The sequence below is a fragment of the Kogia breviceps genome, chromosome X (genome assembly GCF_026419965.1).
Source record: "Kogia breviceps isolate mKogBre1 chromosome X, mKogBre1 haplotype 1, whole genome shotgun sequence".
Lineage (NCBI taxonomy): Eukaryota > Metazoa > Chordata > Mammalia > Artiodactyla > Physeteridae > Kogia > Kogia breviceps.
In genome coordinates this window covers 119,982,998-120,007,290 of record NC_081330.1, presented here as the reverse complement: position 1 = coordinate 120,007,290, position 24,293 = coordinate 119,982,998, and the positions used below count along the sequence as shown (strand labels likewise).

General features: G+C 39.0%; 1 protein-coding gene across 9 annotated transcripts in view; it reads right to left on the bottom strand.

Moving 5' to 3' along the window:
- RAI2 (retinoic acid induced 2) overlaps nt 1-24,293 on the bottom strand; it is a 404,475-nt gene that overhangs the window by 370,308 nt on the left and 9,874 nt on the right. For 8 of the 9 annotated variants that reach the window (XR_010838573.1, XR_010838574.1, XM_067023110.1 and 5 more), the window contains exon 2: nt 16,665-16,812. The gene's annotated coding sequence lies outside the window, so the exon portion shown is untranslated. Of the gene's footprint in view, nt 1-8,599; nt 8,660-16,664; nt 16,813-24,293 lie in introns of those variants that run through there. The other variant, XM_067023112.1, reaches the window with a different exon arrangement.

The following is a 24,293-nucleotide window of genomic DNA, read 5'->3' as shown; positions in this document are numbered from 1 at the left end:
CATATGACAAACCCACAGCTAACATCATTCTCAATGGTGAAAAACTGAAAGCATTTACTCTACGATCAGGAACACGACAAGGATGTACACTCTTCCCACTTTTATTTAACAGAATTTTGGAAGTTCTAGCCATGGCAATCAGAGAAGAAAGAGAAATAAAAGCAATACAAATTGGAAAAGAAGAAGTGAAACCATCACTGTTTGCAGATGACATGATACTCTACATAGAAAATCCTAGACACTACCAGAAAACTACTAGAGCTTATCAATGAATATGGTAAAGTTGCAGGATACAAAATTAATACACAAATATCCCTTGCATTCCTATACACTAACAACAATAGATCAGAAAGAGAAATTAAGGAAACAATCCCATTTACCATCACAACAAAAAGAATAAAATACCTAGGAATAAACCTACCTAAGGAGACAAAAGACCTGTATGCAGAAAATTATAAGACACTGATGAAAGAAAGTAAAGATGATACAAACAGATGGAGAGATATCCCATGTTCTTGGATTGGAAGAATCAACATTGTGAAAATGACTGTACTACCCAAAGCAATCTAGAGATTCAATGCAATCCCTATCATATTACCAATGGCATTTTTCACAGAATTAGAACAAAAATTTTTACAATTTGTATGGAAACACAAAAGACCCCGAATAGAGAAAGCAATCTTGAGAAAGAAAATGGAGCTGGCAGAATCAGGCTCCCTGACTTCAAACTATACTACAAAGCTAGAGTCAGCAAAAAAGTATGGTACTGGCACAAAAACAGAAATATAGATCAATGGAAAAGTACAGAAAGCCCAGAGATAAACCCATGCACTATGGTCAACTAATCTATGACAAAGAAGGCAAGAATATACTATGGAGAAAAGACAGTCTCTCAGTAAGTGGCGCTGGGAAAACTGGAGAGCTACATGTAAAAGAATGAAGTTAGAACACTCTCTAACAGCATACACAAAAGTAAAGTGAAAATGGATTAAAGACCTAAATGGAAGACGGGATACTGTAAAACTCTTAGAGGAAAACACAGGCAGAACACTCTCTGACATAAACTGCAGCAACATCTTTTTTGATCCACCTACTAGAGTAATGAAAACACAAACAAAAGTAGAGAGGAGGGGGAAGATGGCAGAAGAGTAAGACGCGGAGACCACCTTCCTCCCCACAGATACATCAGAAATACATCTACACATAGAACTACTCCTACAGAACACCCACTGAATGCTGGCAGAAGACCTCAGACCTCCCAAAAGGCAAGAAACTCCCCCATGTACATGGGTAGGGCAAAAGAAAAAAGAAAAAACAGAGACAAAAGAATAGGGACGGGACCTGCACCAGTGGGAGGGAGCTGTGAAGGAGGAAAGGTATCCACACACTAGGAAGCCCCTTTGCAGGCAAAGACTGTGGGTGGCAAAGGGGGGAAGATTCAGAGACTCGGCGGAGAGCACAGCAACAGGGGTGCGGAGTGCAAAGTGGAGAGATTCCCGCACAGAGGATCAGTGCCAACTGGCACTCACCAGCCTGAGAGGCTTGTCTGCTCACCCGTCGGGGTGGGCGGGGGCTGGGAGCTGAGGCTTGGGCTTCCATCGGATTGCAGGGAGAGGACTGGTGGTGTGAACACAGCCTGAAGGGGTTAGTGCACCACGGCTAGCCAGGAGGGAGTCTGGGAAAAAGTCTGAACCTGCCGAAGAGGCAAGACACTTTTTCTTCCCTCTTTGTTTCCTGCTGTGCGAGGAGAGGGGATTCAGAGCACTGCTTAAAGGAGCTTGAGATGGGCATGAGCTGCGGCTATCAGCACGGACCCCAGAAACGGGCATGAGACGCTAAGGCCGCTGCTGCCACCACCAAGAAGTCTGTGTGTGAGCACAGGTCACTCTCCACACCTCCCCTCCCAGAAGCCTGTGCAGCCCGCCAGTGCCAGGGTCCTGGGATCCAAGGACAACTTCCCCGGGAGAATGCACGGTGCGCCTCAGGCTAGTGCAACGTCATGCTGGCCTCTGCCGCCGCAGGCTTGCCCCGCATCTGTAAACCTCCCTCACCCTGGCCTGAGTGAGTCAGAGCCCCCGAATCAGCTGCCCCTTTAACCCCATCCTGTCTGAGCGAAGAACAGATGCCCTCTGGCAAACTACACGCAAAGGCAGGTCCAAATCCAAAGCTGAACCACGGGGAGCTGTGTGAACAAAGAACAGAAAGGGAAACCTCTCCCAGCAGCGTCAGGAGCAGCGGATTAAATCTCCACAATCAACTTGATGTACCCTGCATCGGTGGAATGCCGGAATAGACAACGAATCATCCCAAATTGAGGAGGTGGACTTTGAGAGCAAGATATATTATTTTTTCCCCTTTTCCTCTTTTTGTGAGTGTGTATGTGTATGCTTCTGTGTGAGATTTTGTCTGTATAGCTTTGCTTTCACCATTGGTCCTAGGGTTCTGTCCGTGCATTTTTTTTCTTTGTTTTTTTAATTAAAACAATTTTCTCTTAATAATTATTTTCTATTTTTTCTTTTAATAACTTTATTTTATCTTACTTTATTTTATTTTCTTTCTCTCTGTCTCTCTCTCTCTCCCTCCCTCCCCCTCTCTCTCTCTCTTTCTTTCTACTTTTTCTCCCTTTTATTCTGAGCCGTGTTGATGAAAGGTGCTTGGTGCTGCAGCCAGGAGTCAGTGCAGTGCCTCTGAGGCGGGAGGCCCAATGTCAGGACACTGGTCCACAAGAGACCTCCCAGCTCCATGTACTAACAAATGGCTAAAATCTCCCAGAGATTGCCATCTCAACACCAACACTCAGCTTCACTCAATGACCAGCAAGCTACACTGCTGGACGCCCTATGCCAAACAACTAGAAAGACAGGAACACAACACCACCCATTAGCAGAGAGGCTGGCTAAAATCATAATAAGGCCACAGACACCCCAAAACACACCACCAGAAGTGGACCTGCCCACCAGAAAGACAAGATCCAGCCTCATCCACCAGAACACAGGCACTAGTCCCCTCCCCCAGGAAGCCTACACAATCCACTGAACCAACTTTAGCCACTGGGGACAGACACCAAAAAGAATGGGAACTACGAACCTGCAGCCTGCAAAAAGGAGACCCCAAACACAGTGAGATAAGCAAAAGGAGAAGACAGAAAAACACACAGCAGATGAAGGAGCAAGATAAAAACCCAGCAGACCTAACAAATGAAGAGGAAATAGGCAGTCTACCTGAAAAAGAATTCAGAATAATTATAGTAAAGATGATCCAAAATCGTGGAAATAGAATAGAGAAAATGCAAGAAACATTTAACAAGGACCTAGAAGAACTAAAGAGGAAACAAGCAACTTTGCACAACACAATAAATGAAATGAAAAATACTCTAGATGGGATCAGTAGCAGAATAACTGAGGTAGAAGAACGGATAAGTGACCTGGAAGATAAAATAGTGGGAATAACTACTGCAGAGCAGAATAAAGAAAAAAGAATGAAAAGAACTGAGGACAGTCTCAGAGACCTCTGGGACAACATTAAACGCACCAACATTCGAATTATAGGGGTCCCAGAAGAAGAAGAGAAAAAGAAAGGGACTGAGAAAATATTTGAAGAGATTATAATTGAAAACTTCCCTAATATGGGAAAGGAAAGAGTTAATCAACTCCAGGAAGCACAGAGAGTCGCATACAGGATAAATCCAAGGAGAAACACACCAAGACACATCTTAATCAAGCTATGAAAATTTAAAAACAAAGAAAACATATTGAAAGCAGCAAGGGAAAACCAACAAATAACACACAAAGGAATCCCCATACGGTGAACAGCTGATCTTTCAGCAGAAACTCTACAAGCCAGAAGGGAGTGGCAGGACATATTTAAACTGATGAAGGAGAAAAACCTACAGCCAAGATTACTCTAACCAGCAAGGATCTCATTCAGATTTCATGGAGAAATTAAAACCTTTACAGACAAGGGAAATCTAGAGAGTTCAGCACCACAAAACCAGCTTTACAACAAATGCTAAAGCAACTTCTCTAGGCAAGAAACACAAGAGAAGGAAAAGACCTACAATAACAAACCCAAAACAATTAAGAAAATGGTCATAGGAACATACATAGCGATAATTCCCTTAAATGTAAATGGATTAAATGCTGCCACCAAAAGACATAGATTGGCTGAATGGATACAAAAACAAGAGCCATATATATGCTGCCTATAAGAGACCCACTTCAGACCTAGGGATACATACAGACTGAAAGTGAGGGGATGGAAAAAGATATTCCATGCAAATGAAATCAGAAGAAAGCTGGAGTAGCAATTCTCATATCAGACAAAATAGACTTTAAAATTAAAACTATTACAAGAGAGAAAGAAGGACACTACATAATGATCAAGGTATCGATCCATGAAGAAGATATAACAATTGTAAATATTTATGCACCCAACATAGGAGCACCTCAATACATAAGGCAAATACTAACAGCCATAAAAGGGGAAATCGACAGTAACACAATCATAGTAGGGGACTTTAACACCCCACTTTCACCAATGGACAGATCATCCAAAATGAAAATAAATAAGGAAACACAAGTGTTAAATGATACATTAAACAACAGGGACTTAATTAATATTTATAGGACATTCCATCCAAAAACAACAGAATGCACATTTTTCTCAAGTGCTCATGGAACATTCTCCAGGATAGATCATATCTTGGGTCACACATCTAGCCTTGGTAAATTTAAGAAAACTGAAATCGTATCAAGTACCTTTTCCGACCACAACGCTATGAGACTAGATAGCAATTACAGGAAAATATCTGTAAAAAACACAAACACATAGAGGCTAAACAATACACTACTTAATAATGAAGTGATCACTGAAAAAATCAAAGAGAAAATCAAAAAATACCTAGAAACAAATGACAATGGAGAGACAACAACCCAAAACCTATGGGATGCAGCAAAAACCGTTTTAAGAGGGAAGTTGATAGCAATACAAACCTACCTTAAGAAACAGGAAACATCTCGAATAAACAACCTAACTTTCCACCTAAAGCAATTAGGGAAAGAAGAACCAAAAAACGCCACATTTAGCAGAATGAAAGAAATCATAAAGATCAGATCAGAAATAAATGAAAAAAAATGAAGGAAATGATAGCAAAGCTCAATAAAACTAAAACCTGGTTCTTTGAGAAGATAAACTAAATTGATAAACCATTAGCCAGACTCATCAAGGAAAAAAGGGAGGAGACTCAAATCAATAGAATTAGAAATGAAAAAGGAGACGTAACAACAGACACCGCAGAAATACAAAGGATCATTAGAAATTACTACAAGCAACTGTATGCCAATAAAATGGACAAACTGGAAGAAATGGAAAAATTCTGAGAAATGCACAACTTGCCGAGACTGAACGGGGAAGAAATAGAAAATATGAACTGACCACTCACAAGCATTGAAATTGAAACTGTGATTTAAAATCTTCCAACAAACAAAAGCCCAGGATCAGATGGCTTCACAGGAGAATTCTATCAAACATTTCGAGAAGAGTTAACACCTATCCTTCTCAAACTCTTCCAAAAGATAGCAGAGGGAGGAACACTCCCAAACTCATTCTATGAGGCAACCATAACCCTGATACCAAAACCAGACGAACACGTCACAAAGAAAGAAAACTACAGGCCAATATCACTGATGAACCTAGATGCAAAAATAATCAACAAAATACTAGCAAACAGAATCCAATAGCACATTAAAAGGATCATACACCATGATAAAGTGGGGTTTATTCCAGGAATGCAAGGATTCTTCAAAATACACAAATCAATCAACGTGATACACCATATCAACAAACTGAAGGAGAAAAACGATATGATCATCTCAATAGATGCAGAGAAAGCTTTGGACAATATTCAACACCCATTTATGATAAAAACCCTGCAGAAAGCAGGCATAGAGGGAACTTTCCTCAACATAATAAAGGCCATATATGACAAACCCACAGCCAACATCGCCCTCAATGGTGAAAAACTGAAACCATTTTCACTAAGATCAGGAACAAGACAAGGTTGCCCACTCTCACCATTCTTATTCAACATAGTTTTGGAAGTTCTAGCCACAGTAATGAGAGAAGAAAAAGAAATAAAAGGAATCCAAATTGGAAAAGATGAAGTAAAGCTGTCACTGTTTGCAGATGACATGATACTATACATAGAGAATCCTAAGGATACTACCAGAAAACTACTAGAGCTAATCAATGAATTTAGTAAAGTAGCAGGATACAAAACTAATGCACAGAAATCTCTGGCATCCTTATAAAAAATCTGAGAGTGAAATTAAGAAAACACTCCCATTTACCATTGTAAGAAAAAGAATAAAATATCTAGGAATAAACCTACCTAAGGAGACAAAAGACCTGTATGCAGAAAATTATAAGACACTGATGAAAGAAATTAAGATGATACAAACAGATGGAGAGATATCCCATGTTCTTGGATTGGAAGAATCAACATTGTGAAAATGACTCTACTACCCAAAGCAACCTACAGATCCAATGCAATCCCTATCAAACTACAACTGGCATTTTTCACAGAGCTAGAACAAAAAATTTCACAATTTGTATGGAAACACAAAAGACCCCGAATAGCCAAAGCAATCTTGACAACGGAGCTGGAGGATTCAGGCTCCCTGACTTCAGACTATACTACAAAGTTACAGTCATCAAGACAGTATGGTACTGGCACAAAAACAGAAATATGGATCAATGGAACAGGATAGAAAGCCCAGAGATAAACCCACACACATATGGTCACCTTATCTTTGATAAAGGAGGCAAGAATATACAGTGGAGAAAAGACAGCCTCTTCAATAAGTGGTGCTAGGAAAACTGGACAGCTACATGTAAAAGTATGAAATTAGAACACTCCCTAAAACCATACACAAATATAAACTCAAAATGGATGAAAGACCTAAATGTAAGGCCAGACACTATCAAACTCTTAGAGGAAAACATAGGCAGAACAGTCTATGACAGAAATCACAGCAAGATCCTTTTTGACCCACCTCCTAGAGAAATGGAAATAAAAACAAAAATAAAGAAATGGGACCTAATGAAACTTAAAAGCTTTTGCACAGCAAAGGATACCATAAACAATACCAAAAGACAAGCTCAGAATGGGAGAAAATATTTGCAAATGAAGCAACTGACAAAGGATTAATCTCCAAAAATTATATGCATCTCAATAACAAAAAACAAACAACCCAATCCAAAAATGGGCAGAAGACCTAAATAGACATTTCTCCAAAGAAGATACACAGATTGCCAACAAACACATGAAAGAATGCTCAACATCATTAATCATTAGAGAAATGCAAATCAAAACTACAATGAGATATCATCTCACACCGGTCAGAATGGCCATCATCAAAAAATCTAGAAACAATAAATGCTGGAGAGGGTGTGGAGAAAAGGGAACACTCTTGCACTGTTGGTGGGAACGTAAATTGATACAGCCACTATGGAGAACAGTATGGAGGTTCTTTCAAAAAACTACAGAGAGAACTACCATATGTCCCATTAATCCCACTACTAGGCATATACCCTGAGAAAACCATAATTCAAAAAGAGTCATGTACCACAATGTTCATTGCAGCTCTATTTACAATAGCCAGGACATGGAAGCACCCTAAGTGTCCATCAACAGATGACTGGATGAAGAAGATGTGGCACATGTATACAATGGAATATTACTCCGCCATAAAAAGGAACGAAATTGAGTTATTTGTAGTGAGGTGGATGGACCTAGAGTCTGTCATACAGAGTGAAGTAAGTCAGAAAGAGCAAAACAAATAACCGTATGCTAACAGATATATATGGAAACTAAAAAAAAATGGTCATGAATAACCTAGGGGCAAGACGGGAATAAAGAGACACCTACTAGAGCATGGCCTTGAGTATATGGGGAGGGGGAAGGGTAAGCTGTGACGAAGTGAGAGTGGCATGGACATATATACACTACCAAACGTAAAACAGATAGCTAGTGGGAAGCAGCCACATAGCACAGGGAGATCAGCTCGGTGCTTTGTGACCACCTACAGGGGTGGGATAGGGAGGGTGGGAGGGAGGGAGACACGAGAGGGAAGAGATATGGGAACATATGTATATGTATAACTGATTCACCTTGTTGTAAAGGAGAAACTGGCACACTATTGTAAAACAGTTATACTCCAATAAAGATGTAAATAAATAAATATTAAAAAACAAAAAAAGAAATCCTTGGCATGTTGCTGGGTGTGTAAGCATAACGCAACTCTATCAGATCCTCTGCTTCATGGCAAACCTGAGATGGAGAGGAGAAGTTGGAGGAGGCTTTTTCGTTTTTTGTTTGTTTGTTTTTGGTTTTTATTTTCTTTGTTTGCTTGTTTGGAAAGTTAGACGAAATAGGAGCTTCTGGCTGCTGAGGGTGAGGGCTTCAGAAATTAAAAAGGAGCTGTGTGTGCATGTTCATTGTTTATATGTGGATAATTGGATGTCATATACAAAAGTCATAATAGATATCCTACTTCCAATAACCAGTCCAGGGAAGAATGTCAACGATGATAGAACTTACCATACATTATGAATCCTGTGGTAGTTTTATTGTCTGGGAGGTTATAGCATCTTAAGGAGCCTGGCAAGAAATTAGGCTTGAATGCAAAATGGCACTTTCCCTTAATTTCATCCTAGTATACTTTTATCAAGGCATTCAATGTATACGTATAACTGATTCACTTTGTTGTAAAGCAGAAACTAACACACCATTGTAAAACAGTTATACTCCAATAAAGATGTTTTTAAAAGGGATTCAAATTATGAAATGTCAAAGGTCCATTTACAATCTCTATTTTTACTCCACATGAAAAAATATATTACCCTGTTACATATACTTGTACCTGGTATATACTGGGATCAACTATAAAGAGTCTTACCAAAGAAAGAACATCTTTCTTTCACTCCTAAAATTAACATTCAAAGATAGGTAAGCCAAGCAATAATTATTCCCTTCCTGTGTATGTTGATTTACAGTTTTCAAGCCATTTTTACACAGATAATCTCCTTTGATCTTCACAATAACTCAACGAAGAAGGAAAGGCAGATATTATTTGCATCATTTTACAGTTGAGGAAACCAGAACCCAGAGACTATGGTAGAGACTAGCCAGTTATTTACCAAACTGTGTTCCTTTTCCTTTTTGGCACATAGCAAGACTACATTTCCCATGATCCCTTGAAGTTAGGTGTGAACATGTGATGATTCCTGTCCAATAGAATGTGCGTAGAAGTGATGTGTACCATTTCATGGCCTGACCCATAAAACCCTCCAATATATAAGCTTCCTATTCTCTTTCCTCAGTGGCTAACTGAATGACAATTACTCCAAGAACTCAGAGGACAGCAAAGCTACAATATGGAAGAAGTTTGAGTCACCACTTGGTGACTCAAGAGAGCTGTCCAGGAAAGCCAGTCAACCAGGAATATGTATTGGATTGTTGTGTGAGTGAGAAAAATACTTATGTTGTTTTAAGTGATTGGAATTTGGGGGTGGTTTGTTGCAGCAGTTACCCTGCATTAATACAGAGAACTTAAATGATTTACCCAATGTTATACAAATAGTTAGTTTTTAAAGAGAGAGAGAGAGAACTAGAATTTTGTTCTTCTAGTGCTTAGTTTAATATTCATTTGTTTACAGCACCAACCATATGTAAGGCACCCTGTTTGTAATCCAGTAATTGAAGGACTGAGAAGTATGACAGGCTCTTTATATCTCTCCACTCTCTGATGGTCTCCTCTTTTTGTTCCCTCTATGTGATCTTCTTGTAGTTCCTTTCCCAAGCATCCCAGCAACAACCAAATACAGTGACAGGTACTAGGCTTTACTGATCTAAGAGCACTCATATCTGCAAATCACCTCTCCTGTGTTCCCTCTCCTCCTGATAGTACAACCAAGAATTAATAAAGCATATATTCTCCACTACTGACATAGCCTCAAATAGACTTCCTTTAGAAAGAACCTGATAAATGAAGCTGCCAGTACATGCAGAGGACAGAAAGTGACTGAAGTACCATTAGGTATGGTCATAGACAGATTGTGTCAGGGAGTCAGAGGCCAGAGGGCAAGTGCCAAGGCAAGCAGAGGTAGTGAATCCTTAAGGTGAGAGACACTAGTGAGAGGAAGGTTCTATTAGGCTGTAGAGAGATGCAGGCAGTGATTCAGGACCTTGGAGAGATCCTGGTGAGTGCCATTGCTCTGAGATTATTTATTCTGAGGCCCAATCAGGTAGTTTGCCCTTCCTTCTGACCGCTCTAGCTGATAAAGGGGTCTTGTCCTTTCTGTTCATGTCTTAGTTGCTATAGAATAAGATATTCATTCTCATTCTTTCTGAGAAGTTCAGGGCCTGTGTCCAGTAGTAGGTTGGAGCTGTCTTATCTAGCCTTACTAAAGGCCACATAAGGTGCTCACACATCAGAAAATCTAGAAGAGTACATAATCAAGGGACTTCATTCTCTTTGTTTATGTTCTAGAAGCTCTCTCTCTCCTTGGTGAAAGGGTAGTGCTTAGGTGGGCCTGAGCTCCAAACTTTTCACCCAACTGAAATCTTATTGCCAAATGAACCACATCATTAATTTTATAACCCTAAGAGGAAGATCACCAAAATGAGGGGCTCCCTTCTTCCAGAAGGCATGTTCTCAAGAAACTTAATAGATATTCTATGAAAAAAAGATTATACAGAAAAATTAATTTGAGAAACCTTCAATAAAAATGCTAAATACTTTAAGCACTTTCATATATATTCTCTCTCTCTCCCCCCCCTTTATAAAATACAATGTGATGAACATCTTCAGGCATATGTTTTCTTCCCCTCTTGGGATTACTTTTTCCTTTGGAGATATGTTCCCCAAAGTAGAATTCCTGACTTAAAACAATACTATCACTTGATAGGTATGGCCAAATTCAACTGGGATTGTGTAATTTTACTTCCATCAGCAGTGTATGAAAGTATCAGTTTTGCTAGTATCAAATTAGTAATTTGCTTTGTATTCTTCAATGACTACTACCTAGAACTGTATCTAGCCCATAATATTATACTCAATAAGAACTTGTTTAAGGTTGAAGTAAAAAGTTTAACACTTTCCCATATATTTCTTTACTTAGCATAGGTCCTCATTCGGAATTGCCAGTCTTTCTTCTTTATTATTGGGGTATTAATGTTTTCTTTTGAATTTTCCTAAGATATTAAACCTGTTTTCCATATTTGTTAAAAATATTTCCCCTGTGTTTTTTAGTTTCCTGTATACATAGCTTTAAATTTTTATGTAGTCAGAAACTGTCAGTTATAATTGTGATGTTTTTTCACTTTAAAGCTTATAAAACTTGGGACTTCCCTGGTGGCACAGTGGTTAAGAATCCACCTGCCAATGCAGGGGACATGGGTTCGATCCCTGGTCCGGGAAGATCCCACATGCCGCAGAGCCACTAAGCCTGTGTGCCACAACTACTGAGTCTGTGCTCTAGAGCCTGTGGAACACAACTACTGAGCCCTCATGCCACAACTACTGAAGCCCGCGTGCCTAGAGCCTGTGCTCCGCAACAAAGAGAAGCCACTGCAATGAGAAGCCCGCATACCACAACAAAGAGTAGTCCCCGCTCGCCGCAACTAGAGGAAGCCCACGCACAGCAACGAAGACCCAACACAGCCCAAAATAAATAACTAAAAAAATAAAAATTTTTCAAAAGCTTATAAAACTTATAGAGAATGCCAGAGACCTCATAAAGTTCAATGTTTTTCCTTATGAATTAATTTCTTATACATATTTTATTCATCTGGAACTGTGGTATAAGGCGTGGGTCTAAAATGATTTTTCTCTAAATCAGTAACAGATATCCCAATGCAATTTCTAGTCAAGTTTCCTTTTCCACGGTGTCTTTTGAATTTTACCAGTGGCTCTTGGTAACAGGTGTGGGTTGAAACAAAAGAGGATGAGTTTCAAATCTCATTAGGGGAAATAATATGAGATAAAAAGAGAATTATCTAACACTTCACTGTGTGGGCTTCACCACTTTGCTCTCAAAGGGTTTACAATCTTGTTGTCAAAGATCAAACTTTTGTTTACTCCATTTATGTGTCTGACTGTAACAATCTAGTGGATATAACGTGTTTTAAAGTGGGTGTTGAAATTTCACTTACACTACAATTCAGATGTGCAGTGTAAATGTAGTTTATTTCTTAAAAACCTCATATATTATTCTTCACAAACCCCAACGGCACTTATTTCCAAGCCCTAGGGTCTTCTCGAGGCTAGAGCCTGGATGATGAAAATGGGGTTGGTCTTAGAGAGAAGATGTCCTTATATTCTCTTGCTCTGTGTTCCCTGCAGGCCTTAAGGTCAGCATTGGCAGCTGGTGAACTTGTGATCTGTTTCTGATTTTGTTTTTTGGCTCAGTGTTCTAGGAGAATATTGACCCTCTCCCTGTGGCTGTTTCAATCTCATCTCTAGAAATCCCTCTGAGTCCCTGTCGCAACCTCCTCCTCACCCTCTGAGAACAGAGCTCACCCTTTATCCTCTGCTCTAGATCACTGTGCCCTGTAAGGTCCAGCCTCACGCAGGCTTCTGGGCTCCAACATACGATCCACACCACATGGGAACTGAGATTGACTCAGACATGCTAACCAGGTACTCACTGCAGAGGACACTCATGGTGCTCCACAGTGATGCCTTTTACAAACCAATTCACCCATGCCTCCAGATGTTGTGTGATGGTTGCTAATAGCTTACAAATGTCCCCTTCTTTGGAGAATTTCCCCCAGGTGAGCAGGAGCTGCTTTTGCTTAGGAAGCTATACTCACCCCCACCTTTGGGGTACAGCCCACAGCCAGTGACTAAATGCCATAGAGGTATGGAATTCTGGCCTCCTTGCCTCAAGGGGAAACAGCTCTGTGGTGCAATTCATGCTACAGAACTCCCTATGGGTTCAGGCTGAAGCTAAGAACACATCCTTGATTAGCACCTTCCCCTGCCCTATCCCACTTCCCTCATTCCCCTTCTCCTGAGAGCATTCCTCCAATGAAGAGCATGCACTGCAATCCCTGTCTCAAGCTCTGCTTCTAGTGAACATGACCTAAGACACTCACTATGTCTGACAATGTCTCTCTTTACTAGGCTGAGCCATCCCATGTTGGCAAAGGGTCTCCGTCCAGCAGACTCCTCTAAAACTTTCAAGCAGTAAATAAGGCAAAAGTTCCTTGGTCTCAGTTTTCCCCAAATTTGTCTGTCAGCACCACCCCCATCCTTTTCCCCAGGACTTACCTACATGAGACTTCTTAATACACCAAAATACCAGTTTTGTCAGTTTCGTGAGCTGCAAATACCTTCCCTCACCCTGTGATTTACCTTTTCACTCTTACAGTGTTCTTTAATAAGCAGAAATTCTTAAAGTAAATATCTAATTTATCAATATTTCCCCTTTCCTTATGAATAGGTATCTTTTGTATCTTGTTTATGCAATTCTTCCCTACCCCTGAACCTCATGAAGATATTTTATATTATCTTTTAGGAGCTTTTTGATTTTTCATGTTTAGGTTTTCAGTACACCTAGAATAGATGTGGGGATATGGTGTGAGATAGAGGTTTAATTTAATTACAGTTACCCATTGTCTCAGTACTATTTATTCTAAGGACTGACATTTCTCTTCTATAGTGCAACATATAATCAAATATTGACCTTATATGTGGATATGTTTCTGGCTTATTCATTTTATTTCATGGTCTATTTTTCTATCCCTGAAAAAGTAATATACTGTCTTGATTACTATAGATTTATAACAGTCTTCTTATCGAATGGATCAAGTTTTCTCCCTTATTCCTCTGCTTCAAACGGGTAATGCCTATCCTTGGCCTTTTATATTTCCATATGAATTTTAAAATCAGTTTGTCAAGTTCCACCAAAAAACATTAACTGGTATTACACTAAATTTAGAAATGAATTTGGGGAGAATGGGCATCTTTTTTTCTCATATTTTCTACTGTGTATCTCCCTGTTCTTATACTCCTTTAATGTCTGAGAATAAGGTTTTATCATTTTTTTCTGTAGAATCTTGCACATCCTTTATTAGATTTATTTCTTGGTATTTTATATTAATTTCATTTTCTGTTTCTTGCTGGTATGGAGAAACATATTGGATTTTGGGGTATTGAGCTTTCACATCCAGGGACTGTGCTAGAATTCTCTTATTAATTCCAACAGTTTATCTGCCAAATCATTTGGATTTTCTATGAATATAATCATATATGTAAATAATGACAGTTTTCTGTTTCTTTCTTTACAATTCTCATGCCTTTTTCTTGCTTTGTGCCCTGGCCAGAACACTCTGAACAATGTTGAATTGCAGTGGTTATCAGGGCATTCTTGTCTTGTTCCTGATCTCCAAGGGAAAGTTTTCAACATTTTATCATTTAGTATGTTTGCAGTAAGTCTTTTAGAGATTAAGGATGTTCCTGTTTTCTCTGACTTTGCTAAGAGTTTCTACCATTAAAGAATGTTTAATATTATCAAATGAATTTCTACAGCTATTGAAATTACCATGTGATTCACCCCCCCCCTTGTTCTATTAATATGATGAATTAAACTGTTGGATTTTCTCATTTTAACCCAACTTTGCATTCCTGAGTCAATCAATCTCTATTTGGTCTCTATCATCTTCTATGAACACTCTTACACATGTCTCTTGGTGCATTGTGCACACATTTATTTTGGCTACATATATAAGAGTGGAATTGCTGGGTCATAGAGTGTGGAAGCTGGTTTTAAGGAAAGAGGATGACTTTAGGTGAGTCATATTCAAGTCATACTTGAGTCAAGGATTCAGAAGGACCTCTAGGGGAAAACATTTAGCAGGCAATTAAAGATGTGGAACTGGAGTTTAGGCAGAAGCCTGAGATGTGGATTTGGGAGGCATCAACATAAAGTTTATATTAGAAGCCAATGTAATGGAGTACTCTGTGTGGGGGAGGATCACAGAAGAAACAAAAGGACTCCAGATCAACATGTGGAAAACACCTGTAACTAGGAGGCAGGAGGACAAAGAGTCAGTAGAGACAGGCATGACTTCGGATGGGTGGGAGGAAAACTGAGAGTGTATCAAGCTTTGAACACTATGGAGAAAAAGGATTTGGTGACTAGGAGGCCTTCACACTATTTTCTCCTTTGCCATAGTTGCTGCTATAGCTACTGCTATGCTGCTTTTTTCGTTTGCTTTTAATCTTAATAAAGTTCTTTGGTTACTTTTGGAGTCATGCCAATTGGCAGGACTGTTATCACCCTGGCAGCTGCTAAGAACATTCTTTACCATCCCACAGAAATACTGAGGACAGAGTACTTAATGAGCACTTACTAATTATAGGCCCATCAGTCAAAATTATGACCTCAAAAATAGAAGGCTTTCGAAAGTCAGCTGAAGGTGCATGTGTCACAGGACAAAGCTGTCACACAAATGGAGAGAAAGAAAAAAAGAGGTTCCCTTTAAAAACTATTAACTTTACAGAATTGGGTAGCTGAGGCTTCATAACTTGATATACTGAACTTTCCCCTTCATGCTACCTCTTTCAACTCCTGTCACTATTTAAGGCTCCTTTTAAAGGCCACGAGAAAAACCATGAGGAAAGAGAAAGGGAAGAAGAGGGAGGGTCAGCCAAGTACTGTGGATAGAAATGCCAAAGAAAGTTTGGGAAGATCTCACTAATTTTCCCCATACCCTCTGTGAGCAGGGAGTAAAGCAACATATACACTATATGTCATTAGGTACACAGCAACAACCCTCAAATATGGAGTGAATGTTATTCCAGAAGATAAATATTTATCATGTTTTTACTCTTTTCCAAGCTAAGGAAAGACAACCTTGCAGAAAACATCTCATCAGCAACATAAAAGGTCAAAAGGCAATGGAAAATGAGAGTAAGAAATGAATGATAAAGAAACAGAATCGATAACTTCCAAACCAGAAGAAAACAAAAATGAAAAAATAAATAGGAACAACAAGAAAGCAAAAATTAAACCCAAATATAGCAGTAATCTATGCTTTTAATCTTTAATAGATAAGTAAATCTATTTATATTTTGTGGGTGAAAAACAAAAACTAGACATAGGCTATTTATAGGAGGCACACCTAAAACACAATGACATGCATAAGCTAAAATAAAATGAATGGGAAATATATATTAGACAAATAACAACAAAAATCTATCTAGCAAAATTAATATCTGGCAAAACAGAACTTAAAGCAGAAAGACAGTAAAAATAAAGCAGGAACTCACTAGATGATAAAAACAATCTACCAAGAAGCTATAACAATTTGGAACCTGTATGCATTGAATAATGTAGTTTCAAAGTACATAAAGCAACATTTTTATAACAGATCCACCATCATAGAATATTTTCAGTTAACTTCTCTCGAAAAGTTATCAATAAGGTGGGCAATATATATACATACATTAAAAACAGTGAGGATTTAATCCACACTAAAAACACAGCTTGATCTAATATTCATACACAGAATATTGCACTCAACGAATAGAGAATACACACTCATTTTGAGATCACATGTAACATTTACAAAAATTGACTACAAAAAGAATACTAACCTTGCATTTATGGTGGTGAGAGATACGCTAACAGTGTTGGTCCTCTTCAGTTCAGAGACTGGAACAGCCTGAGCCTTCACGTGGCCAAGTCAGGGGCAGCTGGCCAATGTTCCCAAAGTGATAACATGTCAGATTCCAAGAAGGCTTTCTGATGAATCAGAAAACATGAAATAAACTAAATCACGCGAAACTCCACATTTTGGGATTCAGAAGCAAAACCACTTAAAACACAATAAAATGAGAAAAAAACTGTGATAGTTCTATTTTCCAGTTTACTGTTTTTCCTTGGTTCATTTTTTTATCCAACTGCAAACAATCAAATAATTTCAACTGCCATTTTCCATTTCTGTTGTACTTTCACAGATAGTACTAATTCACTTCATCCTCACAATAAACCTGTGAGGTTGAAAAAGTATTAACATTCTTAGCTACTAAACTCAAGTAAACGAAACCAGCCTCTTGCCCATCATCAGAAAAAACAATTCTTTAATGATAGAAGTGCCAGACCTTGCTGAAAAATACTGCAATATTACTCTGGATATCCAATAGTATCTTTGTAGCACCCACCCATATCCCTAACCCACTAGCATAAAGCCCATTTTTGCCACCAGGGCAGCAGGCTGAAAGTGCTATGAAATTATGGTTCCCCCAACAGTCCTCAACACAGAGCTGACAGGATTTGTATATGAAATGCTTCAGCTTCCTCACCCTCAGGTGGGAGAACTCTGAGTTTCCTACACCACCTCCCAGAGATCCCCGCAGGCTGAAGCTCCGGTAGCACCCTATATTAGCTCTTTCCCATGCCTGGCTCATTTCCTCACCCCACGCCAGTGTTTCCTTAACCTCTCAATTAAATGATTTGCATTTGAATCCTTGTCCTGGGATCTACTTCCACAGGAACTCAAACTAGGACAATCTTTCACACTAAAAAAAAAATTACACCATGTTTTGCACAATTTCTACCTATTGCTTAATGTCAGAGAAAACTGAGTCATTAACATTTGGTTTTGATCTTCTGAAATGTATGGAATTCATGGTAAAATATAACCAATGAACATGGTATTTAGGGAGCACCCCAGTGTGCACAGCTGGGTACTAATAGCCTTATTTACAATACAACACCACTTACAGTACTGAGTAAGGGCTGTACTATGCTACTGCAGAGGGAGAAAGTACTAACGAAGAATAGACTATTTAAGGTTGGAATTTAGTAAGGACATGGAGCCAGGGAGGGGTTAGCAATTCTTCATATTTTGGTTTTCACAAATGATTTGCCTATGTATGCTCTAAAAAAGCTGCACAGGTCAAATCTCCAGAGGCACCTTGAGACTGCAGTCGGGTCTCCAGGTGGGAATTGTAACACCAAACATCGCTGCCACTTTCAGTGGGGACTGGTCGTTCTCTGGAGACCTTCCATGAAAGCAGCAATCTTGTCTGGGCAAACCTGCCCACTCTCTGTATCCATGTTTTATTTATTTATTTTTTAAACGTTTTCATTGGAGTATAATTGCTTTACAATGTTGTGTTAGTTTCTGCTTTATAACAAAGTGAATCAGTTATACATATACATATGTCCCCATATCCCTTCCCTCTTGCATCTCCCTCCCTCCCGCCCTCCCCATCCCACCCTTCTAGCTGGTCACAAAGCACCGACCTGATCTCCCTGTGCTATGCGACTGCTTCCCACTAGCTATCTATTTTATATTTGGCAGTGTATATATGTCCATATACACACTACCACTGTCTCACTTTGTCCCAGCTTACCCTTCCCCCTGCCCGTGTCTTCAACTCCATTTTCTGGTAGGTCTGTGTCTTTATTCCCATCTTGCCCCTAGGTTATTCATGACCTTTTTTTTTTTTAGATTCCATATATACCTGTTAGCATATGGTTATTTGATTTGCTCTTTCTGACTTACTTCACTCTGTATGACAGACTCTAGGTCCATCCACCTCACTACAAATAACTCAATTTCGTTCCTTTTTATGGCGAGTAATATTCCATTGTATACATGTGCCACATCTTCTTCATCTAATCATCTGTTGATGGACACTTAGGGTGCTTCCATGTCCTGGCTATTGTAAATGGAGCTGCAACGAACATTGTGGTACATGACTCTTTTTGAATTATGGTTTTCTCAAGGTATATGCCTAGTAGTGGGATTAATGGGACATATGGTACTTCTATTTGTACTTTTTTAAGGAACCTCCATACTGTTCTCCATAGTGGCTGTATCAATGTACATTCCCACCAACAGTGCAAGAGGGTTCCCTTTTCTCCACACCCTCTCCAGCATTTATTGTTTCTAGAGTTTTTGATGATGGCCATTCTGACCGGTGTGAGATGATATCTCATTGTAGTTTTGATTTGCATTTCTCTAATGATTAATGATGTTGAGCATTCCTTCATGCGTTTGTTGGCAATCTGTATCTCTTCTTTGGAGAAATGTCTATTTAGGTCTTCTGCCCATTTTTGGATTGGGTTGTTTGTTTTTATGATATTTAGCTGCATGAGCTGTTACTAAATTTTAGAGATTAATCCTTTGTCAGTTGCTTCAATTGCAAATATTTTCTCCCATTCTGAGGGTTGTCTTTTCATCTTGTTCATGGTTTCCTTTGCTGTGGAAAAGCTTTTAAGTTTCATTAGCTCCCATTTGTTTATTATTGGTTTTAGTTGCATTTCTCTAAGAGGTGGGTCAAAAAGGATGTTGCTGTGATTTCTGTCATAGACTGTTCTGCCTATGTTTTCCTCTAACAGTTTGATAGTGTCTGGCCTTACATTTAGGTTTTTCATCCATTTTGAGTTTATTTTTATGGATGGTGTTAGAGAGTGTTCTAAGTTCATACTTTTACATATAGTTGTCCAGTTTTCTCAGCTCCACTTAATGAAGACGCTGTCTTTTCTCCATTGTATATTCTCGCCTCCTTTATCAAAAATAAGGTGACCATATGTGCATGGGTTTATCTCTGGGCTTTCTATCCTGTTCCATTGGTCTATATTTCTATTTTTGTGCCAGTACCATACTGTCTTGATTACTGTAGCTTTGTAGTACAGTCTGAAGACCAGCAGCCTGAATCCTCCAGCTCCGTTTTTCGTTGTCAAGATTGCTTTGGCTATTCGGGGTCTTTTGTGTTTCCATACAAATTGTGAAATTTGTTGTTCTAGCTCTGTGAAAAATGCCAGTTGTAGTTTGATTGGGATTGCATTGAATCTGTAGGTTGCTTTGGGTAGTAGAGTCATTTTCACAATGTTGATTCTTCCAATCCAAGAACATGGGATATCTCTCCATCTATTTGTATCATCTTTACTTTCTTTCATCAGTGTCTTATAATTTTCTGCATACAGGTCTTTTGTCTCCTTAGCTAGGTTTACTCCTAGATATTTTATTCTTTTTGTTGCAGTGGTAAAGGGGACTGTTTTCTTAATTTCACTCTCAGATTTTTCATCATTAGTGTATAAGAATCCCAGAGATTTCTGTGCATTAGTTTTGTATCCTGCTACTTTACCAAATTCATTGATTAGCTCTAGTAGTTTTCTGGTAGTATCCTTAGGATTCTCTATGTATAGTATCATGTCATCTGCAAACAGTGACAGCTTTACTTCATCTTTTCCAATTTGGATTCCTTTTATTTCTTTTTCTTCTCTCATTGCTGTGGCTAGAACTTCCAAAACTATGTTGAATAAGAGTGGTGAGAGTGGGCAACCTGTCTTGTTCCTGATCTTAGTGGAAATGGTTTCAGTTTTTCACCATTGAGGACGATGTTGGCTGTGGGTTTGTCATATATGGCCTTTATTATGTTGAGGAAAGTTCCCTCAATGCCTACTTTCTGCAGGGTTTTTATCATAAATGGGTGTTGAATTTTGTCAAAAGCTTTCTCTGCATCTTTTGAGATGGTCATATGGTTTTTCTCCTTCAGTTTGTTGATATGGTGTATCACGTTGATTGATTTGTACATACTGAAGAATCCTTGCATTCCTGGAATAAACCCCACTTGATCATGGTGTATGATCCTTTTAATGTGCTGTTGGATTCTGGTTGCTAGTATTTTGTCGAGGATTTTTGCATCTACATTCATCAGTGACATTGGTCTGTAGTTTTCTTTTTTGTGTGACATCTTTGTCTAGTTTTGGTATCAGGGTGATGGTGGCCTCATAGAATGAGTTTGGGAGTGTTCCTCCCTCTGCTATCTTTTGGAAGAGTTTGAGAAGGATAGGTGCTAGCTCTTCTGGAAATGTTTGACAGAATTCCCCTGTGAAGCCATCTGGTCCTGGGCTTTTGTTTGTTGGAAGGTTTTTAATCACAGTTTCAATATCAGTGCTTGTGAGTGGTCTGTTCATATTTTCTATTTCTTCCTGGCTCAGTCTCAAAAGGTTGTGCATTTCTCAGAATTTGTCCATTTCTTCCAGGTTGTCCATTTTATTGGCATACAGTTGTAGTAATTTCTAATGATCCTTTGCATTTCTACAGTGTCAGTTGTTACTTCCCCTTTTTCATATCTAATTCTACTGACTTGAGTCTTCTCCCTTTTTTTCTTGATGAGTCTGACTAATGGTTTATCAATTTTGTTTATCTTCTCAAAGAACCACCTTTTAGTTTCATTGATCTTTGCTATCATTTCCTTCATTTCTTTTTCATTTATTTCTGATCGGATCTTTATGATTTCTTTCCATCTGCTAACGTTGGGTTTTTTTCGTTATTCTTTCTCTAATTGCTTTAGGTGTAACTTTAGGTTGTTTATTTGAGATGTTTCTTGCTTCTTGAGGTAGTATTGTATTGCTATCAACTTCCCTCTTAGAACTGCTTTTGCTGCATCCCAACGGTTTTGGGTTGTCGTGTTTTCACTGTCATTTGTTTCTAGGTAGTTTTTGATTTCCTCTTTGATTTCTTCAGTGATCTCTTGGTAATTAAGTACTGTATTGTTTAGCCTCCATGTGTTTGTATTTTTTACAGATCTTTTCCTGTAATTGATATCTAGTCTCATAGCACTGTGGTCGCAAAAGGTACTTGATACGATTTCAGTTTTCTTAAATTTACCAAGGCTAGATGTGTGACCCAAGATATGATCTATCCTGGAGAATGTTCCATGAGCACTTGAGAAGAATGTGTATTCTGTTGTTTTTGGATGGAATGTTTTATAAATATCAATTAAGTCCATCTTCTGTAATGTATCATTTAAAGCTTGTGTTTCTTTATTTACTTTCATTTTGGATGATCTGTCCATTGGTGAAAGTGGGGTGTTAAAGTCCCCTACTATGTTTGTGTTACTGTCGATTTCCCCTGTTATGGCTGTTAATATGTGCCTTATGTATTGAGGTGCTCCTATGTTGGGTGCATAAATATTTACAATTGTTATATCTTCTTCATGGATCGATCCCTTGATCATTATGTAGTGTCCTTCTTTGTCTCTTGTAATAGTCTTTGTTTTAAAGTCTATTTTGTATTATATGAGAATTGCTACTCCAGCTTTATTTTGATTTCCATTTGCATGGAATAACTTTTTCCATCCCCTCCCTTTCAGTCTGTATGTGTCCCTGGTCTGAAGTGGGTCTCCTGTAGACAGCATATATACAGGCCTTGTTTTTGTATGCATTCAGCCAGTCTATGTCCTTTGGTGGGATCATTTAATCCATTTATATTTAAGTTAATTATTGATATTTATGCTCCTATTACCATTTTCTTAATTGTTTTGGGTTTGTTATTGTAGGTCTTTTCCTTCTCTTGTGTTTCCTGCCTTGAGAAGTTCCTTTAGCATTTGTTGTAAAGCTGGTTGGGTGGTGTTGAATTTTCTTAGCTTTTGCTTGTCTGTAAAGGTTTTAATTTCTCCACTGATTCTGAATGAGATCCTTGCTGGTTAGAGTAATCTTGGCTGTAGGTTTTTCTCCTTCATCACTTGAAATATGTCCTGCCACTCCCTTCTGGCTTGCAGAGTTTCTGTTGAAACATCAGCTGTTCACCTTATGGGGATTCCCTTGTATGTTATTTGTTGTTTTGCCCTTGCTGCTTTTAAAATGTTTTCTTTGTATATAATTTTTGATAGTTTAATTAATATGTGTCTTGGCGTGTTTCTCTTTGGATTTATCCTGTATGGGACTCTCTGTGCTTCCTGGACTTGATTGTTTCCTTTCCCATATTAGGGAAGTTTTCAACTATAATCTCTTCAAATATTTTCTCAGTCCCTTTCTTTTTCTCTTCTGGGACCCCTATAACTCGAATGTTGGTGCATTTAACATTGTCCCAAAGGTCTCTGAGACTGTCCTCAGTTCTTTTCACTCTTTTTTCTTTTTTCTGCTCTGCAGTAGTTATTTCCACTATTTTATCTTCCAGGTCACTTATCCGTCCTTCTGCCTCAGTTATTCTGCTATTGATCCCATCTAGAGTATTTTTCATTTCATTTATTGTGTTGCTCATCGTTGCTTGCTTCCTCTTTATTTCTTCTAGGTCCTTGTTAACTGTTTCTTGCAATTTGTCTATTCTATTTCCAAGACTTTGAATCATCTTTACTATCATTATTCTGAATTCTTTTTCAGGTAGACTGCCTATTTCATTTGTTAGGTCTGGTGGGTTTTTACCTTCCTTCTTCATCTGCTGTGTGTTTCTTTGTCTTCTCATTTTGCTTAAGTTACTGTGTTTGGGGTCTCCTTTTTGCAGGCTGCAGGTTCGTAGTTCCCATTCTTTTTGGTGTCTGTCCCCAGTGGCTAAAGTTGGTTCAGTGGGTTGTGTAGGCTTCCTGGGGGAGGGGACTAGTGCCTGTGTTCTGGTGGATGAGGCTGGATCTTGTCTTTCTGGTGGGCAGGTCCACATCTGGTGGTGTGTTTTGGGGTGTCTGTGACCTTATTATGATTTTCAGCAGTCTCTCTGCTAATTGGTGGTGTTGTGTTCCTGTCTTTCTAGTTTTTTCGCATAACGTGTCCAGCACTGTAGCTTGCTTTTTGTTGAGTGGAGCTGGGTCTTGGCGTTGAGATGGAGATCTCTGGGAGATTTTCGCCATTTGATATTACGTGGAGCTGGGAGGTCTCTGGTGGACCAATGTTCTGAACTTGGTTTTCCCACCTCAGAGGCACAGCCCTGACACCTGGCTGGAGCGCGAAGAGCCTGTCATCCACACGGCTCAGAATAAAAGAAAGAGAGAAAGAGAGAAAGAAAGAGATAAAATAAGATAAAAGTTATTAAAATAAAAAACAAAAAATAATTATTAAAAAAATAAAAACAGGGCTTCCCTGGTGGCGCAGTGGTTGAGAGTCCGCCTGCCGATGCAGGGGACACGGGTTCGTGCCCCGATCCGGGGGGATCCCACATGCCGCGGAGCTCGTGAGCCATGGCCGCTGGGCTTGCGCGTCCGGAGCCTGTGCTCCGCAACTGGAGAGGCCGCGACAATGGAAGGCCCGTGTACCACAAAAAAAATTTAAAAAATAAATAAATAAATAAAAATAAAAAATAAAAATAAAAACAGAAAGAAGAGAAAACCAAGACAAAAAACAAATCCACCAATTATATCAAGTGCTGAAAACTATACTAAAAAAAAAAAAAAAAAAAAAAACGGACAGACAAAACCCTAGGTCAAATGGTAAAAGCAAAGGTATACAGACAAAATCACCCACAGAAGCATACACATACACACTCATAAAAAGAG